This window comes from Streptopelia decaocto (assembly GCF_964273445.1).
Source record: "Streptopelia decaocto genome assembly, chromosome: 3".
NCBI classification, from domain to species: Eukaryota; Metazoa; Chordata; class Aves; order Columbiformes; family Columbidae; genus Streptopelia; species Streptopelia decaocto.
The window spans coordinates 40,882,743-40,901,671 of NC_138656.1; positions in this window are offsets into that span (position 1 = coordinate 40,882,743).

Genomic DNA, 18,929 nt, shown 5'->3' on the forward strand with positions numbered 1-18,929 from the left:
GTCATAAATCAATTTTGTAAGAACTAATATAAATTGTTAAAAATTCCCTGTAAACATAAATATTTCCCACTGAATTCAGAAATTCCATTGAGAAATAACAATACAGAAGTTTCTCTCAACCTTTTTAGAGTAGATTTCCTGGTACCTCACTGTGAAGCATATATAAAGGCAGCAGTGAGAGGAAGAATATGAGTTATCCACTCAGAGAAGTGGAATTTCTACCAAAGGACAGACTTAATTAACTGGGGAGATACACTGATTTTTGTAAGAAAATATCTTATAATCAACATACTCCTGCTGAAAACTTTGCCTCTTCAAATCACCATTTTCTAGCAGAAGATTATTTCCCTGAAAAAATTGTTATTAGCTAATTGGGAAAAAAACAGTTTCACTTTTTCCCTACAAAAGCTTAATAGCTTCATACTTATAAAACTGTTGCCTAGTATACCTTGAAAATGAATTTTTAAGAAGCTTGTGGTAGACAAACGGTTGTTACAAAAAATGCAAACCTTGAACCAGTTTTTATTGCCTTTTCCGTTGTGCTATTGAAATTTAGCTTAAAGGCAGTCTAATTATTTCTCTCTGAATCTAGAGGTAATATTGGATTACAATGCCATGTCAAACACATTTTGTGGAATCATAATTTTAGAAGTGTGAAATAAGACAGACTGATTTTGGTTGTAACTATGGAGAAGCTACCCATTATTGTCCGAATAGATGAATAATTAGTTGAACTGTTTCTTGTGCTCAGCTAAAGCTCAAACATAAGGTACAGTGGATGGAGGAGCAAACACTGAAAATGTAGACGTGTTATCTCATTCTGAAAACAAATAGTGGTGCTGCAGAACCTTCACTATAAATGGCTGGGCCATGTGCATTTTATTAAGAGAGATGATTGTCTGTTAGATAAGGTGTTATGGAAGCGCAGACATATGTCTCTGCTAATAGGCTTTTTGTACAAACCTGATAGGGAAATAAATGTGCTGTGTTCAGAGTGAAGTCCTGGTACAAATATGAGACATGGATGGACGGGAGACCTTGCTGCATGAGGATCAGGCATGGCAGTGTCCAGAAGGTGAAGCAGAGGGGGTACAGAGTGAAGGAAGTGGGGCTGAGGGAGGTGTGGGGGGCACGGGACCTTCCCAGATGGATGAGGGCATTGGGCTAGAACTTGCATACAGAAGCTTGCCACAAGGAAAGGTGTCACTGCGGGGTTGCAGATAACAAAGGATGAAGCAGTTTCGGGGAGGTGTGGTGAGGGTGGAGGAGCTTAGGGTTGTTTTGACATGCTGTAGGAGGTGTTGGAGGACTAGAGTTGCCCCTACAAGAGCCCTCCCTGAGCCCTTCCTGTCTCCTGGCAATGTTTGCAGGTGCCACAATGCCAAATCCAGAGTCATAGTCTCATCCTACTACTGTGGGAAGAGAAAAAGTTGGGATGATGGAGACTGAAGTGGGATTCAAAGGGATTGTTGCCGTTGCTGCTGCGAAGGCTGCCTGCACAGCAGGAGCTGTTTCTGCACCTTCATCCTTGCTGGCCTTCCAGTACCTAGAAGAAAAACCTTGCAGAATGTCCCTCTCCCTGTCTTTGGACACAGAGAAAGCTGACAGCTTCCTACCCCACTGCTGGCATGTGTGTCCTGAGGGGGTCACAGAGCCAGCTGGCTGGGAAGATGTGGATCTAGCATCAAAGGGGGAACCCATTTGGATTTGATTTGGTAGATATTTCTCTACTGGAAATGACCTAGATGTAGCCTATCCTTTAGTGCAGCAGGGAGGGGTGTGTAATGGGCTATTCCCACCCCTGTGTTTCCTCTACTTTTTGTTTCTGGGAAGCATCTGCACTATAATACTGCTCAGAGAATAGAGGCAGCCTCCTCAGTTCATTTGTCAACAGCAGCAGGTGATGAGATACTCTGTCCTACATCACATCACTGAAAACATCTCAGGCTTTTAAAATTTCTTTTCCTCTGCTAAGCTTTCTGAAATGTATTGTGTTGTCTACCTTGTCCTCTGCTATGATTGAGCTGAAGCAAATGAAGAGCAGCTTTAAACTTTTAAGAACATGGTTTCTTGGCAGTAGCAGCTGGAGAGGATGAGGTCTTTGGAACATCTCTCACCCAAATTATTTACATCTCAAGCAACTCTGCATAGCACTCACTGACTCACAGGGGCAGTTTGCTCTTGCCCTTTTATGCTTCATTGGAAGCGGCCAGGGATACTCCTCAGGTGCTTTTGGTGGCATTTGCAGACAGCTTAGAGTAATTTATCCTGAGGAAGTATCTAAGCTGGAGGAAAAAAGAGCATAAGTTGCCATGGCAAAGCCTGCTTCTTACAGGTAAGTGTGCTATTTTTCAAACACTGAAGATTGTGAAAATAAGTATTTCCATTGGACATTTTTTATGCTTGAAGTCACATAATCATAACAGTTCTGATCACACTGCTAAGCATTTTATCTATTCATTGTAAAAGGTTTGTTTCATATCTGCTATTCCATTCAGGTAAATTCGGGTTCTTGCTTGCTAGAGAAGGACTTGACTCTAAATAAAGTATGTAACACTTTGGAGATAGCTGAGTATTTATGCTGTGACTCCTTTGGAAACTACCAACAAAAAAAGTCATCTTTTCCCATGCATAATCTTCTAAGGGTACAGTGGATAAAGATTAACCCCTTTGCCACTGCTTTACCACCATAATTTTCTTGGCTGCTGCTGTATATTTCTGTCTGAAGTTATACAATTCAAAGGAGTATTAGCTACCAATATGAAATTGCAGCATTATTGTTTGTCTGCTACATAAGAGCAGCTCTTCCAAGGAATGAAGTCATGATGGACACAGATCTAATCGACCTGAATTTCTTCTGCAAGAGTGACATTTACTCTTATTTGATAAAAAGAAATGTGTATTCTTCTACATGTATGCTTTGTGCCTCCACTATCCATGTTTCTAGATGGTGGTGGCTACTGAAGCTGAAGAGTAGGTAATTTTTTCTGTTGTACCCAATGGTGATGCTTAAAATACTTTTTAAATTAATATTTAAATTTTTTAGAAAGTATTATGGCAACATTATTGAGAAATAAGCTCAAGAGCAGAGGAAGGACATGAACCAGAGTTTCCCTTGTGCTGATGAGTGTCATGACTGCTTACACCTTTGCTATTTTCTATACAGCTTGTCCACCAATTTTCTTTTTCATTTCATTGGAATTCCAGACTGAACCTTTTTTAGGAAAAGATTTGAATTAAAAATTACTTAATTGAAAAATTCCTAACAAGCTTTACTGGCCAGGTTTGGCAATATAACATGTCATTTGGATTTGATGTTCAGTAGAGCTTTACATGTTAAATTAATTGAGAACCACAAAATCTCAATAATATGTGCACTGAAAACATTAGCAGTATTATTCCAGTTAAAATGGTGTTAGCGATTTCTTCATTTTGTGAAGCAAAAATTTAACAAAATATGAGAAAAAAAAATTAAAAGGACAATGTTTTGTTTACAGTAGTTGAATATCATTTTCCTAATGTACTTTCTTTGTCTTTCAGAGTGAAATTTGCAGCTACGTGTAGGATCAGCTAAAGAATTTCTGACATTCTGGTCCGTTAAGTGATCTGCTTGCTGCCTACATGGTAGAGACTTGTGTTATCTTTAGACGCTCCTTCTTTTAGAGTCCAAAGACCTCCAACAATATTGTGAGGTGTAGGAGAATACAGGAATTGTGACAGGGTTTTCTTTCAGCAGCTCCAGAACACAAAGAAACAGGAGCTGATTTACACCATACCCTGCAGCGAAAAACAGACATCCAAAGGATTTTACTTGCTAGTCAGAGAAGGGAAATACTGAGACATCGTGGACATTTCTGCACAAATGTCAGAAGACATGAACTTACTTCAGCCTTGTGCTTTAAATTGTTTGGATTTGATCCAGCTGCCTGGGCGACTGAAGCCCATGCTCAGCACCACTCTACCTCAGCTCTGCAGCTTTTGGGCCAGAGCTGGCCTGTGCCTGGCCAGACTGGAGAGCAAGAGATGGACTGGGGTCTCCCCACAACTCTACTTTGCTATCAGTAGGATTACTGACAGCTGTGTGCCTACAAAAAGAGACCCACAGTCTTTTCACCATCACAGGGATAGTTTCTGCATAATTTCCTGTGGCTGTCTTATTGAAATGTCTAGGATAGCATGGCCCTAACTTTAGGCGTTAGGTATAGTAGTACGCCATTTAGTGTATAATTAAACATATACTTACAAAAAATTATCTTCTCAAATCATCGTCTTTATTCGTGTAGTTACTTACTGTTCTCAAAGACATTTTTGTACTAGTGAACTTTTTTTTTTAAAAAAAAGGTTCAATTTCCTCCATTTTATTTATTCATAATCTGCAAACCATTTTTATATAAGAAAAAGATATCAGCAATTATCCTTCAAAGCCCCATTTTTAGCGGAAGTCAGTTATGCTGTACATTTAGCACCCAATTATTCTGCATCTGTTCATATTGATGGCAATTCTTCATCCTAGAGATTTTAATAAAAATGTGTTTCGTAAAGCACTCTCTTTCTTCACTTCCTGTATGAATTAACAGTGTGATGGCAGAAAGCAGCCTTTGGCCTTACATATACTGTTGAGAATATTTGCACTGCACCTAGCCACCAATGAGTCCCTCAAGGCTGAAGGGTGGCACATGAAGTTCCCTATGAAAGATGCTCAGAAACCCCAGAGAGCCATGCATGGGGTGATGTGAAGTAAGATGGGAAGCTCCATACAGACTTTATTCTAACCAGAACTGTTTAGTGGAGAACCAGCTAGAAACATGGTTTATCTAAAATTATTCAGCACTTTGACAACTTTATAAAACATGGGTTTGGTTACTGGTTAGGAGTACAATTACTACACAGCCAATTCAAACTCAAAGGATCAGATCCCAAAACTCCAGAGCGATGATTCAAAATGTGCATATTCCCACTTGTACAAAGTGAAGACTCTCAAGGAAACCCATAAGATTGCTTAACAATAAGGCAAGGTGTCTCAGTCCTTGAGGAATATTCCTTAGATGGCTAGTCAAAAGAGGAGACTCTTTGACTGCAGCCCTCCTGCTCCAAGGAAGACCAAATCAATGAGGGTCTCCAGCAGGCTCCATTTATACCCTAGTTGAATTTGATCTGTGGTCATTTATGGTAGTGGTCCAGAAACTTCTCTCAGCTGAGGTGTCTCATTGGTCAAGGCCCCTGTCTGTTGAGCAAGGAGAGTGTGCATGACCACAGGGGTCTATTGCTCTAGTAGTTCCTGGTGCTTTCTGGGCTGGGGCAGGGAGTGCATCTGCCAGAGTGGGGATGGACTTTGACTGAGGTTGGCCAAACAAGGACCAAGAATGAGTGAGCCATTGTCCAAAATCCAAAATCACATTCCTGTTTTAAAAGATAATTAAATGTAATCTATAGAGAAGCAGTGAAAAATATTTGTCTTGTGCAGTGTCAGAACCCTTTGGCATTTCTATAACTGATTAATATATTTTCTTTACCTGGTGTTTCTTTTCACTTACTAAAATTTGCTGCTTTACAATGCAGGAATCTTTTGTTCTTACATACGTGTTTGAAGAGGTACTTCCAAGTAGTTTAGACATTACATTTCAGCTAACTGGAATGAGTACATCTATATTTAAAACAAAGATCTATCATTGTCATCCCAAAATAAAATAAGTAATAGTAAAACCATTAACCACTGTTAAAGCCGTGACAGGCAACACGGCAGCAGAGATACTCCTTGAGACATTGCAGTTAACTCTCAGGAGCTGTGCTACTGAGGAATTGTAGCTCTGACTCAAGCAGCAAGAAGCATAAGAGCTATGACTTCCAGATCAGCGTTTAGTGTTGTTGATGAGTAGAGGAGGGGTCAGATTAAGAGCTGTGCTACACCTGCAGGGTGTTGGATAAATCCTTATCAGAAGCCTCGGAATTTCTCAACCATGTGATGCAGCTTGTCTCCTCTTTGAATTTAATTTAATTATTGAACTGAAAACTTGCCCTTGTAACTCAAGGTCTGTATCTCACTTGCATTCAGGTCAGAGTAAAATGTGGCTGGGATACAAACAGTATATAGGTGTTGTCCTTGCTTTTTGCAAGGGGGAGATATTTATCTTGTGTGCCACATTTCAATGCGACCATGACTCCTGAGTACAGCTGTGGCTGTGTACTCCATGGGCTGTCATGGGTAATTAGGATGAAGCTATTGTTTTAAATGAAATCAGACTGTGTTTGTGCTGCAAAATATAAGAGGGTTGGGGAGAACTTTCATATTGGACGACCGCTTGTCTGACCTCAATATTGGCTTATTCCTCAGTTCTCCTGCTGGGTCATGTAAGCTAGATTACTCCAAGTACAGTCTGGAGGTAGTTCATTCCAAGGATGGATTCCAAAAGGCAGTGTTCCCAAGACTGAACTAAGTTTGGCTCCCTAGAGTCCTGCAACATTTCTGCAGAAAGCTTTGGAGCCTCTCATACCTTCCAGACCTCAGGGCATGCAACACAAAGCCTCTGGTTCATACTCAAGGAACAAGATTTTGATGGGCTTCAACATCACTTCATACATTTTACAGACAAAAATAATACTTGTCTTCTAGGGCCACAAATCAGCAGAAGAAATCCAGGAGCAAGTGGAAGGAGCTAGCTTTAGAAAATGTGCATCTCTTATTTAGCAGAATGGGAGAGCAAATAATACCATCTGTGAAGGTATTTCTGAAAGTTAGTCCCAGAAAGTATTAGGTTATAGACAATGTCGATTACAATACAGCTATAAAATAAAACTTTGGTTTTAGGTAGAGGTAATTATAAAAGTCCATAAGTGTCTTTAGCATTCCCTGTTTTCCTGTGGTAACCCAAAGAAATGTCTTTTACTACATAGGTGTTTTCAAGATGAAATACTAAAACACCTGTCTTTCTTCTCTAGACAGATCAAAGTCTGAGGCATCCAGCTATGGTTACAAGTGTTGTGACTGTGCTGAGGTCTCTCTTGACACTATGCTTACCTGGTTGAAGTCCAGGGCTTCTCAGCTACACCAACCTTTCTGCTACTTGGTTAGCAAAAGTCAAGCTGCAAAGGTGGCTCATGGAATGTGCTTCTGGGAGATTGAACATGTGGGCATTGAGTTACCTGAGCCTGAATTTAGAAAACTGACAGCTCAACTTATTGTTTTTCAGCATCCCATTAAGCAATTGATTTCTGTGGCTTCTAGTCCAAAAGGTGTGTAGGAAGCCTGAGGACTCTGGACATATAGTGGGCTCCAGTGCATCCATGTTAGACATGGAAATATTCAGTGCCTAAGTCCCTCTGAAAAAGAAACAAACCTGAATTTTAAGCAATTGTGTTTTAGGTGACTTTTGACTGAACTAACTTTATGTTGTTGACTCTGGAAAGATATTTTCCTGCTTTTCTACACCCAAATCATCTGAAGACTCATTTATACAACTGTGTTTAAATAGAAGTGCTTCTAAACTGAGTGCCTTGGAAAAATGTAATTTCTTTATACCATAAAATGCATTTAAAAAAAAAAAAAAGTTACCTCCATATAGATAGTGGTAGGAAATCTATAAAATGCCATGCTGAGAAGGCATGTACTGGGGCTAAAAGAAGTGTAAAAACCCTTGGCATTGTCACTTGGCTGAGGTGTACATTGCAAATGGCAGGGGAAACACGCTCAAAAACTCTTATTGAGACAAAAAAATATCTGTTGAGTTTATAGAAAAACACGTTTGAGATTCACAGAGCCTGGTCAGGATGCAGATTTTACTTTTACTCTTAGAGCTGTCATGAAATAGTGTAAAGCTAAGAAGCAATAGTATACTAGAGAGTATACCACGCACCCTGAGGCAGGGCCACATGAGCTGTGAGAGGGCTGACTGGGTGCAGGAAAGTGCAGGCTGAACAGAAGGCAGGTAAACAGAGAAAGCCCCTATTTTCAAAAAGCCATATGTGGGCAAGGGACTGCCTAAAGGCAAGTGCAACAGGGACTATCAACAGAAGAAGTGAATGCTAACCAAGAATTTGAGGTTCCCTGACCCTGATGTTTTTTCAAGCAACAGTAGCAGGGTAATCATGATCTGTCAGTTTTTGGTGTTATCTGTAAGAGAGGCTTATTGCTATTAAAATTGAATCTAATGTTTTCAGTTTTGCCTCTGAAATGCATAAGTGCTTTATTTATTTCCTGAATAAAGGTGGTAATGTTAGTATGTGTGTATTCAAATGTGCAAATTAATGTCACTTTAAATTTTCAAAAGACTTTCTTGGCCAAAAAAGAACATACAATGAACTTATCTTTGTCTACTACAAACACATTAAATTTCATTTTTCTCTAGGAGCCTATTCTTGCTCATAAATATGAATGTTAGCACACAGGAATCATTGCTAGTTTTCTTTCACTGTCATTTACACAAGACAACCTTGTGAGTTTTCTATCTCTTTGCTGGACTATGACCAGCAAAGTAGAAAAAGGGCAAGAAAATTAAATTCCTCACCACTTCTGTGACACCACTTCTGAGGCCCGGCTTTGTGAACAGAAACTTCTCTTTGAAGTCTCGTGTTTGATGAGGTTCACTTTTCTCCATGCGTTATCCTGTTCCCGTTCACCCCTGCCAGAAAAGCGCAGGCATGCAGGGCCGTGACGACCTGTTGAAACCAACGTGGAGCCGTACCCACGGGCACAAAGGGGCCTTTCACCCTGTGAAAGGCAAATAGAGGAGGCTGGTGGGAGGCAATGTGCCAGGGCACTGAGCAAATTTTGAGGGACTCAGGTTCAAGGTCTGCCCTTGGCTTGTTGAGCAAAACGCTTCCCTTGCTGGCTTCCAGGAGAGAGGGGCACTGCTGCCTGCTGACACTGTGCCAAAAAGATTAAAAACAAAAGGTTTAGGTTGTTTTAAAAAAATGGTCTTGGGGATTAAATCAAAGTTATTCGATACTTTTATTTTTCCTTTTTATGAGGGAGCACATGGAGATCAATACACTCGGCAACAATCAGTAGCCCATTGCAAATGCCTAGACACTGAAGGAGAGGAGAGAATTTGGTACAGACCAGCATTTCAATTAAATGATCAAACCAGCCAAATATTCTAGCATTGTTTGTTTACATTTTGATCCTCTTGGACTGAAGAAAAATGTCTCCAATTGATTCCCAAGAACTGTAGAGCTAATCTTGTTAAGTGCTTGCGGATCTGCACAGTAAAAACATCATGTGAGGACATGAAGCTGTGACTATACAAGAGTTTATGAGGCAATTTCATAAAAGAACCTTCCAGCATGATGAAGTTGGACAGAGATTATCATCCACTGAAAGCAGTTCCAAGCAGCAAGATGTCTTGTGTGCTGTGTCCCTGCAGCAGCTGTGATTTTCAGAGAGAGCAACTCCTGTCACATCTGGAGAAACCTCACTCTGTCCACCACCCCCTCTATCTGCCAACAGTAGAGAGTAGCTGAGAACAAGCTCTATTATGAGCATGGAAAGTGTTTACATAACTACCTAACCAGACCCTCCATCATGCAGTCCTTACAGATTTCACACAGTTGTCATAAAACTTACAATATTCATTGTTTCTCTAAAACCTAAACTCTAGGAGTCATATTGTTTACAGAAAATATCAGCATTTAGTTTTATTTACCATAAGCAATTTGTTACTCATGGTTTCTGAAACAACCTTTAAAAACTGCAGTAGGCCTATCGCTCGGACTGGAAGGGCAGGAGATAATTAAAAGAAGAATCCACAGGAATTTCAAGACATGTCTCCAGGAGGGTACTGCATCTCTGTGTGGCTGGATCAAGATGAGGGGAACAGAGTCACACAGGCAGAGTGACAGCAGTCACCTGCCAGGTACCCTCTGGGATGGCATGGGACTCTGCAGCACCTGGGATAGTCTCACCCACATTTCAGGGCAGCCCACCAACTTTCCCCCAGTTTTTAAAAGGTGAAAAAAAGGTGGAACGTTTGTTCTTCCCCTTTAATTCTGTTCATGCTTAAATAAGAGAGCAAGACGGTCAATAGCTTCACAGCCATAGGCAGTGAGTGGAGGTATGTGTGCTCGCTGAATGATGTGCAGCGACATGGTTATCAATCTCTAACCACCTAGGTGTCTTTTATTGCATTACAATGCACACAACAAAATTTGATAAACCAGCCAGGAAGCCTGAGGTTAACACACATCTCAGAGATCTTGTACTTTTGAAAATGAGTATCTCTTTCCAAACACAGTTTGGTGAAACCCCAAGGGTTTGTTAAACAAATAATTTGATTTAGAGAAGAAGTAACTCACTTACTACTGCAATACCATAGGGATTTATTCTGACCATATTTCAGACATCTCTGATTTGTAGTACTGCTGTGTTGATGACATAGGTTTTCATATTTTTCTTATCTCCTTGCAACTATTCATTTTCTTTGTCGCTTAAGGTTCTTTTTAATATTTGTGGTTGCAGGCTTTTTTTACTTTTTTATGTTACTTTTTCTCTGTTTTGATTGTTGATGGTGGTAAGGGCTGTACTGCTTTTTGAATGAAAATGTTTTCCAGAGAGGCAAAAAATAAGAGAAAAATACCAGGAAAATGCCCAAACCTCAAAGAAAAGAAAGGAAGAAAGGAAGAAAGGAAGAAAGGAAGAAAGGAGGAAAGGAGGAAAGGAGGAAAGGAAGAAAGAAAAAAGCTCACAGCCCCCTCCCCTCAGCTCTGACTTTTCAGCTCTCCACGGTAATGAACAGTTACTCCTCACTCTGACATATCTCTAGGGCTTCACAGCAGAGATGAATCACATGTCTGCTGTGTTTCAAAGGATTTTAATTCTGCTACAACTTGTCTTGTAAGTGACAGAGACTTAAGGACTGGGAATCAGAGCTAGCTGTAAAAAAAAAATATTTAGGAGCCTCTGGTAGCTTGTGGGGAATCCAGGACTTCAGAGCTGAAATGTCCACTCCAGGCAGCTGCTCTGGCAGATCCGGCGGCACTGCTGAGGTGATGCTGGGCACCCTGGTCATCCTCAGTGCTTTACCCTGGCTCAAACCAAGGATGCCCAGCTAGGCATTTGGAAGAAAGGTTGTACTATGTTCCCTACCCTACTTTCTTTGGATGACAACAAGCCTCTTAAAGGGAAGGGCGGAAACTCTTTTCTACTGGCTTGTGCTCAGCACAACATCCAAGGTGGGATGGCTCTCTGGGATCCTCTGGACCTGCCCTATGATAACCCACTCTGTCTCTTCGGCATCGAAGGAGACCAGTCCTGCTCAAGAACATGTAAGGTAGCCTAAATAGGGCCCAAATTTGTAGGCAGAGTCCTTCTTTACTTGCATCTTCCCCCTGAACTTTGGAGGCTTTATTTGCAATGAGAGAGAGCTAGAAATCAGTGATTCAATTGTGAAGAAGTGTGAAAATTTAAAAAAAAAAAAAATAAATCCAAGCAGTACAAAACAGAAACCTCAGCATGCTCTTTATTCAGTGCTGGCAACTCATATGTGCTTTGTTGGTTTAAAGCACAACAGTCATTCACAGGGTATTGTTTCAGCAGCTGCGCTGTGTTTTAGAGGTGAAATGCTAAGGCCAAGGGAAGTGTAGCAACATTACAGGGAGAACTAGGAAGTAGATGAGAAAAGGATAAGGGGTTGGCTTTTAGTGAAGGAAATTTTGAAAGAGGTATACAAGGGATTGGCCAAAAGAAATTCTGAGTGTAGTAACCTGGGTCCTTGGATGACTGTGTTGAAAAATGGGCAATGAGAAAGAAAGAGAATTCAGCCTTTGAATTTGGAAAAGAGGAAACGAGGCTATCGAAATGCAACCCAAGGTCATAGGTGGCTAAAGGACGTTTAAAGCAAAAGGTGGATAATTTGAAAGGCATTATTTAAAACTGATAATGAACTTAAGAATAAACAAAAGAACGACAGCTGGGATTGTCACAAATGAAACAGAATGCAAAGTGAGATTGCCAGAGTGATTGCATTAGTAGAGAAAGATGGGTTAAACTGCAAGAATGTAAAGGAAAGAAGAAAATCTAATCAGCATGAAGGGAACTGATATGAAACTGAGTGCTCAAGTGGCTTTGAAGGCAAAATAAAAAAATTTAAGAGAGAACTTACAAAGCACAGACCCATAGTATAAACATTTGTCATCAATATCTTGTTTCATGTTGGACTTCATTGTCTCTTTAACATATATGCTATCTCAGGATGCGACTTAACTGAGTAAAGCAAAAGAGGAGGCAGAGAAGCAGATGTAGGGACACAGTGCTACAGGGGAGGATGAAGAGGAGTCTGGGGGTTCCCTGCTTGCTCAGTTACCCCCTGGGGATGTGTGCCTTGCCTGGCCCTTGCAGGGCTCAGGGCAGGGATGGGTGAGCTCTGCCAACCAAGCTGCAGTGGCAACAGCAGAAGAAACAGGGGAGATGGAGAAACACCACAAGCATCTGGAATGAGATGCCAGGCCTGCAGAAGCCCCAGGCAATCGGGATGTGGACATACGTGGATATTCAAAGGAGAAATAGCTGAGTATTACTTACTCTTCAAAGCCATAGCGTGGAGGTTCAAAGCCTTCTTGCCTGCACAGAACAAGTGGTGTGAACTGTGGAAAAGCCAGCAGTGTATAAGTCTTTTCATGAAGGCTATTGCAATTACCTACTTTCAAACTTGTTTAAAAATCCTTCAGCGTCTTGTGCTTTATTGGACTAAAAATGCAAAGCAAGCTTCTATCCTTCTATCCGTCTACCTTCTATCCAAAAGCAAAAAAAAACCCCAAACCAATAACAAAACCACAACAACAACGAAAAAAACCCCAAACCAAACTGACCTTAACAATCTTACAGTTATTTGTATAACCTTTTCAGAAATGCTGTTTTATTTTTCTTTGCCTTTTGTTTACTTTGAGGTTTTTAGGTTTTCTTATCTGTAATAACTTTGAAATGTAACAAGAAAATAATTTTTAAGAAGCAAACATGAAGTGTTTTACACTTTTGAAGAGCAAATTGTTAAAACAAACTTTTATTTGAACAACACCAAGCACTAGCTCTTGTTAACAAAAGGTCAGCTTGGTCTGCAGCAGCTTTCATGAAGATTTAAATGTCACAGTACCAGAGCCTGTGCTTGCTGCTAACCCAGCTTTCACATTTTTGGTTTTGTACAGTTGTTTTGCTGTAGGTATGGAAATATTTGCATATAAGAAAGACACTGTGGCTAATATTGTGGCCTAAATCCCAAGGAGGACTAATTAGCCTGTTTGACCACACTGTCACCATGGATGTTTTCACTGCCAGCAGTGAGGCAGTTAAAGGTGGTTCAAGAACTGAAAATGTGCAAATATTTGTTTACCAACAATGTTGCGAATCAGAGTTAGGTCTTATGGATACCAAGGTGACCGCTGCCCATTTTGGGAAAGGAACATGTAAGAGACATGCTTGCCTCCCATCGCCTGGATCAGTCTTGATGTCTGAAGAACCTGTGCAATCAAACATGAGAAGTGAGAAATGAGAAAACATACACTGGGGACAACATACTGTTGAACTGAAAATAAACTTAAAAAACATTTTTTTTTTCTTCCTCCTAGCTATTATTTTAGAATATATTTAATAGCTCTAAATGTATTTTTCATTTTATGGTTGTAATTTTTTGGTCAATCCAATACTTTGAAAATCCAGCTGATGAATAAAGAAATTGCTCTGCAGAACCTCTCTGACAAACTGCCCAAGAAACGACTGTGCAGCTCATGTTATATTAAACACTACAAAAAAGAAACCAAAAACAAAGAAGAGATGAAACAAAATTAAAAACAAACAAAGGGACCTGCTTACTAAAGTCTGGACTTTTCGCTCTGGGTGAAATTCCAATATTTTGAAGCTTTTTTTTTCAGTGGGAGTGAGGACTGACAATATTTACATTTCACATGAAAAGGGAAATGATTAAAAGAGTTTTTTTGGAAAAACAGGAGTTGTCCCAAGCAGCTGTGCTGCCAGATCCACCAGCTGCTTTGGGGTGCGTATTCCCAAATCATGCAGAGTCCCGACCCCAGCCCTGGGAAGACGCTGGGGCCTTTTTTTGGTCAGAAGGATTGCCAAACCCTGGACTCCCTTCTCCAAGGATGATGTCTCCTATACCTTTCCTGTGAACCCCGAGTGCCTTTGCATCTCTGAGGGGGGGTACTCCCCTCCACCACAAACAATGTTGGCAGCTCGGCAAATTGCCCAAACATCAGGCAGATTTAGGAAGAGCTAGAAGGTTGCAGCAACCATAAAAAAACATTTTTATACACCCACCCATGAGCATTTTTCTTTTGTGACTGCTTACTGTAGCAAAAACACAGTCATGTTAGTCCTGGGATTGTTATTATTTTGCCATTAATTACAGCAATAGTTTCATTAATTGTGTTGTAACTATTGCAAACAACTTCCCATCAAACTGCAGACAGAGGCTTTGTGGACTGTCCATGGCAACTCAGATTTTAGGGTTCAACCAACTCCTCTTCTATGAATTGTAAGTTATAGACAGAAAGTTTTTGGTTATACTTACACAGCAATGTTTGGTTTCCAGTGTTACTCTCTTCCCCAGGAAGGCCATAGATCTACTTTTTAAAATATACCCTTGAAGTACCATTTCAGCATGAAAGACTAATTTTGAAATGGAAATAGGTTGTGCAAGTAAAATTTCAGCTTTTTGATAAAGTTAAAAGCCTACATATTTTTTTTTTCTGCTGGTATGTTTATAAATGCACGGGGAACTTCCATTAAAATGTTTTGAAGTGCAATTATTCTACACAAAATTGCTACCCACAGTGTCCTTCCTTCCAAACTAGTCATCTCCAAACATAATAAGTTTAACATTCTCTGAAACTGTATAAAAATAGAATAATAGCTCCAGTTAACAGTTGAGCAGTATAGTTCAGTGTGAAGTTTAATATTTTCCTCTCTCCATTTTCTACTAATTCATTGCACAAATCAGAATGTAACTGGTTTCACAGGCTAGCCATGATTCTTTTCCACAACTCTTTTTGTAGTTTATTTTTTATGATTGCACAGTCTTTTCAATATTTTACAAATCAGTAGTTAAGTAATAATTTATATCTTTCATATCTTATTTTCATAACAGTTTTTGTTTTTCAAGTTTTTTCAAGTTTTGTTTTTTCAAGTTTTCATTTGGGGCTATGCTTTATGAAGTATAGAACTTGTCATTTTAACATCAAAATTGCTATTTGTAATCAGGTATATCATACTCTTTTCAGAACATACTCTAATCACAACAGTTCAACTGCCTTGATGTGTGAAAGGAAATTATCTTCTGTGATAATTAGTGTAAAATAAGTAAGAAGATTGTACTGGGAGTTAAAATTAGTTCCATTGGTAAATCACAGAATCACAGAATGCCATGGATTAGAAGGGACCTCGAAAGATCATCTAGTCCAATCCCTTTGCTGGAGAAGGAACACTTAGATGAGGCTACCCAGGAATGTGTCCAGGTGGGTTTTGAATGTCTCCAGTGAAGGAGACTCCACAACCCCCCTGGGCAGCCTGTTCCAGTGCTCTGTCACCCTCACCGTAAAGAAGTTTCTTCTCATATTTAAGTGGAACCTTTTGTGTTCCAGTTTGTACCCATTGCCTCTTGTCCTACCATTCGTTGTCATCGAGAAGAGCCTGGCTCCATCCTTGTAACACTCACCCTTTTGTGTGCTAGAAGATGACCTGACAATGTAAAAACTAAATGGAACAAACCCTAAGACAGAGTAGCAATCCCTGAGAGTGACAGTCTTACTGTCTTGCAAAACACGCTCAGAAAAAGCCAGGTTCACAGGCTGGGGACCACAGACTGGGTGTGAACCAGCAGAGGCAAGGTCCACAAACAGGAGGGAGCTCAGCCTCTTCCCTCCTAGTCCAGGTCGCAGCAATAGAATAGAATAGAATAGAATAGAATAGAATAGAATAGAATAGAATAGAATAGAATAGAATAGAATAGAATAGAGAATAGGACTGTAACATCATTTTGATTGGAAGAGACCCTCAAAATCATTGAGTCCAACCATTAACCTAACACTGGCATTATACCATGTCCCTAAGAACCTCATCTACGTGTCTTTTAAACCCCTCCAGGGATGTTAACTCAACCACTTCCCTGGGCAGCCCATTCCAATGCCTGACAACCCTTTCCATAAGGAAATTTTTCCTGATATTCAATCTAAAGCTCCCATGGCTCAAGTTAAGGTCATTTCCTCTCATCCGATGTTTACAAGGCTGCAGCTCTGGTTTTTAATTGTATGTTTGTTGCCCAGAGGCAAACAAATACAAACCTCAGTTGAACTCCCAGTCCAGCCTGGATTTTTGTCCCCATTTGAAATTGCCCCTGACCCATTCTCTGCTTGGGAAACAGTCCTCACATTGTTTTTCTGGACTGAGTTCAACAATGAGTTTTTCCCAAACCATGGTCTTCTTGGCCATGTTGTCATGAAACAGCTTTGTCAGATACAACTATTGCAGCAGTTAGTAGAGTGCTTTTGAATCCCATTCACAGGTTACCCCTCACATTATTTGCTCTTTGAGACTTAGTTATGTATATGGAGAAGCATGCCGAGCTCTCTTCCCCCTTTCTCCTGGGTCTAGTCTCTGAGGAATGTCTTTCTGGGAAACTACAAAGATCAGGATAAGACACTGTATTGTGGTAGGAAAAAAAAAAACAACAAACAACAAACAAACAAAAAACCCAAAATAAACAAAAAATACCCCACAAATCAACAACAGTGCTGCACTTGCAACAAGCATAATAAATCTCATCCAGAATTTAAGGTCTACATAGTAATACATGATATAATTTAAAGATCTTACCTAAGGCACTAGTAAATTTTCATAAGTGTTTAAAGAGGTTTCTGAGAAGCATTTGACCTCTGTGGTAGATGTGGGGTTTTCTCATGTTTTTTTGTGGTTCTGTATTCCTTTCCATCCTTCAGTCTTAAGTGTAGTTTCATGACAGCAAGTTTTCACAGAGTGAAAACAAATCATCTAAATATCCTAGTCTCCAAATATGCTTTATGGCGAAGGGTGTGAAAGAGTTCACTCTTAGGAGCTGTGTTATAAAGAGAGAGTGACACTCCCCATATCCTGTATTTCCACTCTTCTGCTCCAAGCAGGAGTTCTGTTCAAGTACTATAAATAATTTGACATAAGTGGCTGAACTGATCAGGTGTATCTGAAGTAGACAGGTATTCCTAGTCATGCTAAGCAGTATTGCTACATCTCAGCTTGGGGCAATTCGACTCAGGTGAAGTTTTATATATGATTTCATACACATTTCTTGCAGAGGGCTAAAAGAGGTGGAAGACCTATTTCTCTGTCATCTTCTGGCTCCTTTTGCTTCTCCCCACTGAAAGGTGCACACATTATAAGCATTGTTTTCCCAGCAATTAAAGTGAAGCAATAGATCTTTCACTAGATATGCTGCTAACAATTAGTTGGCTGAATGTAGAAAACCTGCAGACTGTACTTCTATGTGGTTTTGTTGGCCCTGTTTGTCTCACAAAAATAGCAGCCTACAAATCACATACAAAGAGATAATGATCAGTCCATAACAAGGGTGTGTATAATCAAACTTCCACTTTCAGCCAGCATACAAGATGGAGAGTTTGGACAGCCTTGTTTGTTTAGTAAGTTTGCCAGTAAATGTAGCTAGGATAGAATTGTAGCAACCCAAGCACAAGGAAAAAAACCCATTAAGATAATTTTCTGGGCATTGTTGATCCTGCTATTGGATAAGCCGGCATTGGATCAACTGGTTTCCAGCTTGTGGAGTCCTTTGTCCTGTGCAGGGGAGTGAAAATTTTAGAGAATTGTTCCCACTGTCATTTAATGCTTTTCTTAACTTTCTGCAACATATGAAAGTTACATAAAGTGTCCCGCAAAGCTGCAAACAGTATGTCTGTGTGCTGTTAGATACACGCCTACACTTCACACACAGGCAGATGTCCTGTTAGAATTTTTCTTAAGGCAGTTGCAATTACTTGCCTTGCATTTGTGATGCAAAATGTGTCTGACATTTCTTTCCCCAAGCTCCAATGTCTGGCTTTGAAACTGTACTGCTTTACTGGTAAGTAAAAAATAAAGTTGACACAAGACAAAGTCTCTGCTGATCATAATAGATCTTTCCTAGAAACTCTGCTTCTTCATAAAATGAATCTGGTTGCTCACAATAACGCCTACCTTTCATCAAAGACTTTTGCCAAACAATTGGTAGGAAGATGCCAGGTGAAAAAAATAAACAAGCAAACAGACAAACCCCAATGCTATCTTCAGAACACTATTTTAGATTGAACTGACTAGTGCACTCAACTTCTGACAATTTCCCTTGGGTTTGGTATCAGACAAATGGAGTTTCAATTACACCTTGTATACGGTAGGCAATATTTAGACTTGAAAGGTTTTCAAGGATGAATTGTTTACTAATTTAAAAACTGAAAGGCTCATCCAAAAGCTTAGCCAAAAGGAGCTTCTTCACCTCTGCATGTAGCTGCCTTTCTCCCATGGACGAACAACTTTATCCTTTGGAAGGGAAATTCGAATATTCAAGATTTCTTTCTGTTGGATTTCCTTTGTATATATATATAAATGCATGGAATTTCTTTGCTAACAAGGGAAAACTCTACTATCCTTTGCCTGGTACCAAATAAGCAGTTTAAAGACAAGTATGTCATGTTCCTTTAGTGAATATCCATGCATATGTATCTTTATATTAATCTCCATGAAGTAGTCAGACTTACATAAACTCAGTCCCACACAGCATTATGTTGTTTACATACCTTTCTGCTCACCACCTCACTGTGGTATAAAAAGCACAATGAAGTCAGAATGATGTCCCTCACCTGCTCTGCTGGGTGTTAGAGTTTACACATGAAAACAGACTGCTCCTACACCAAATGTTTGATGCATACTGCTTTTCCCTTTTTTTTGTCTG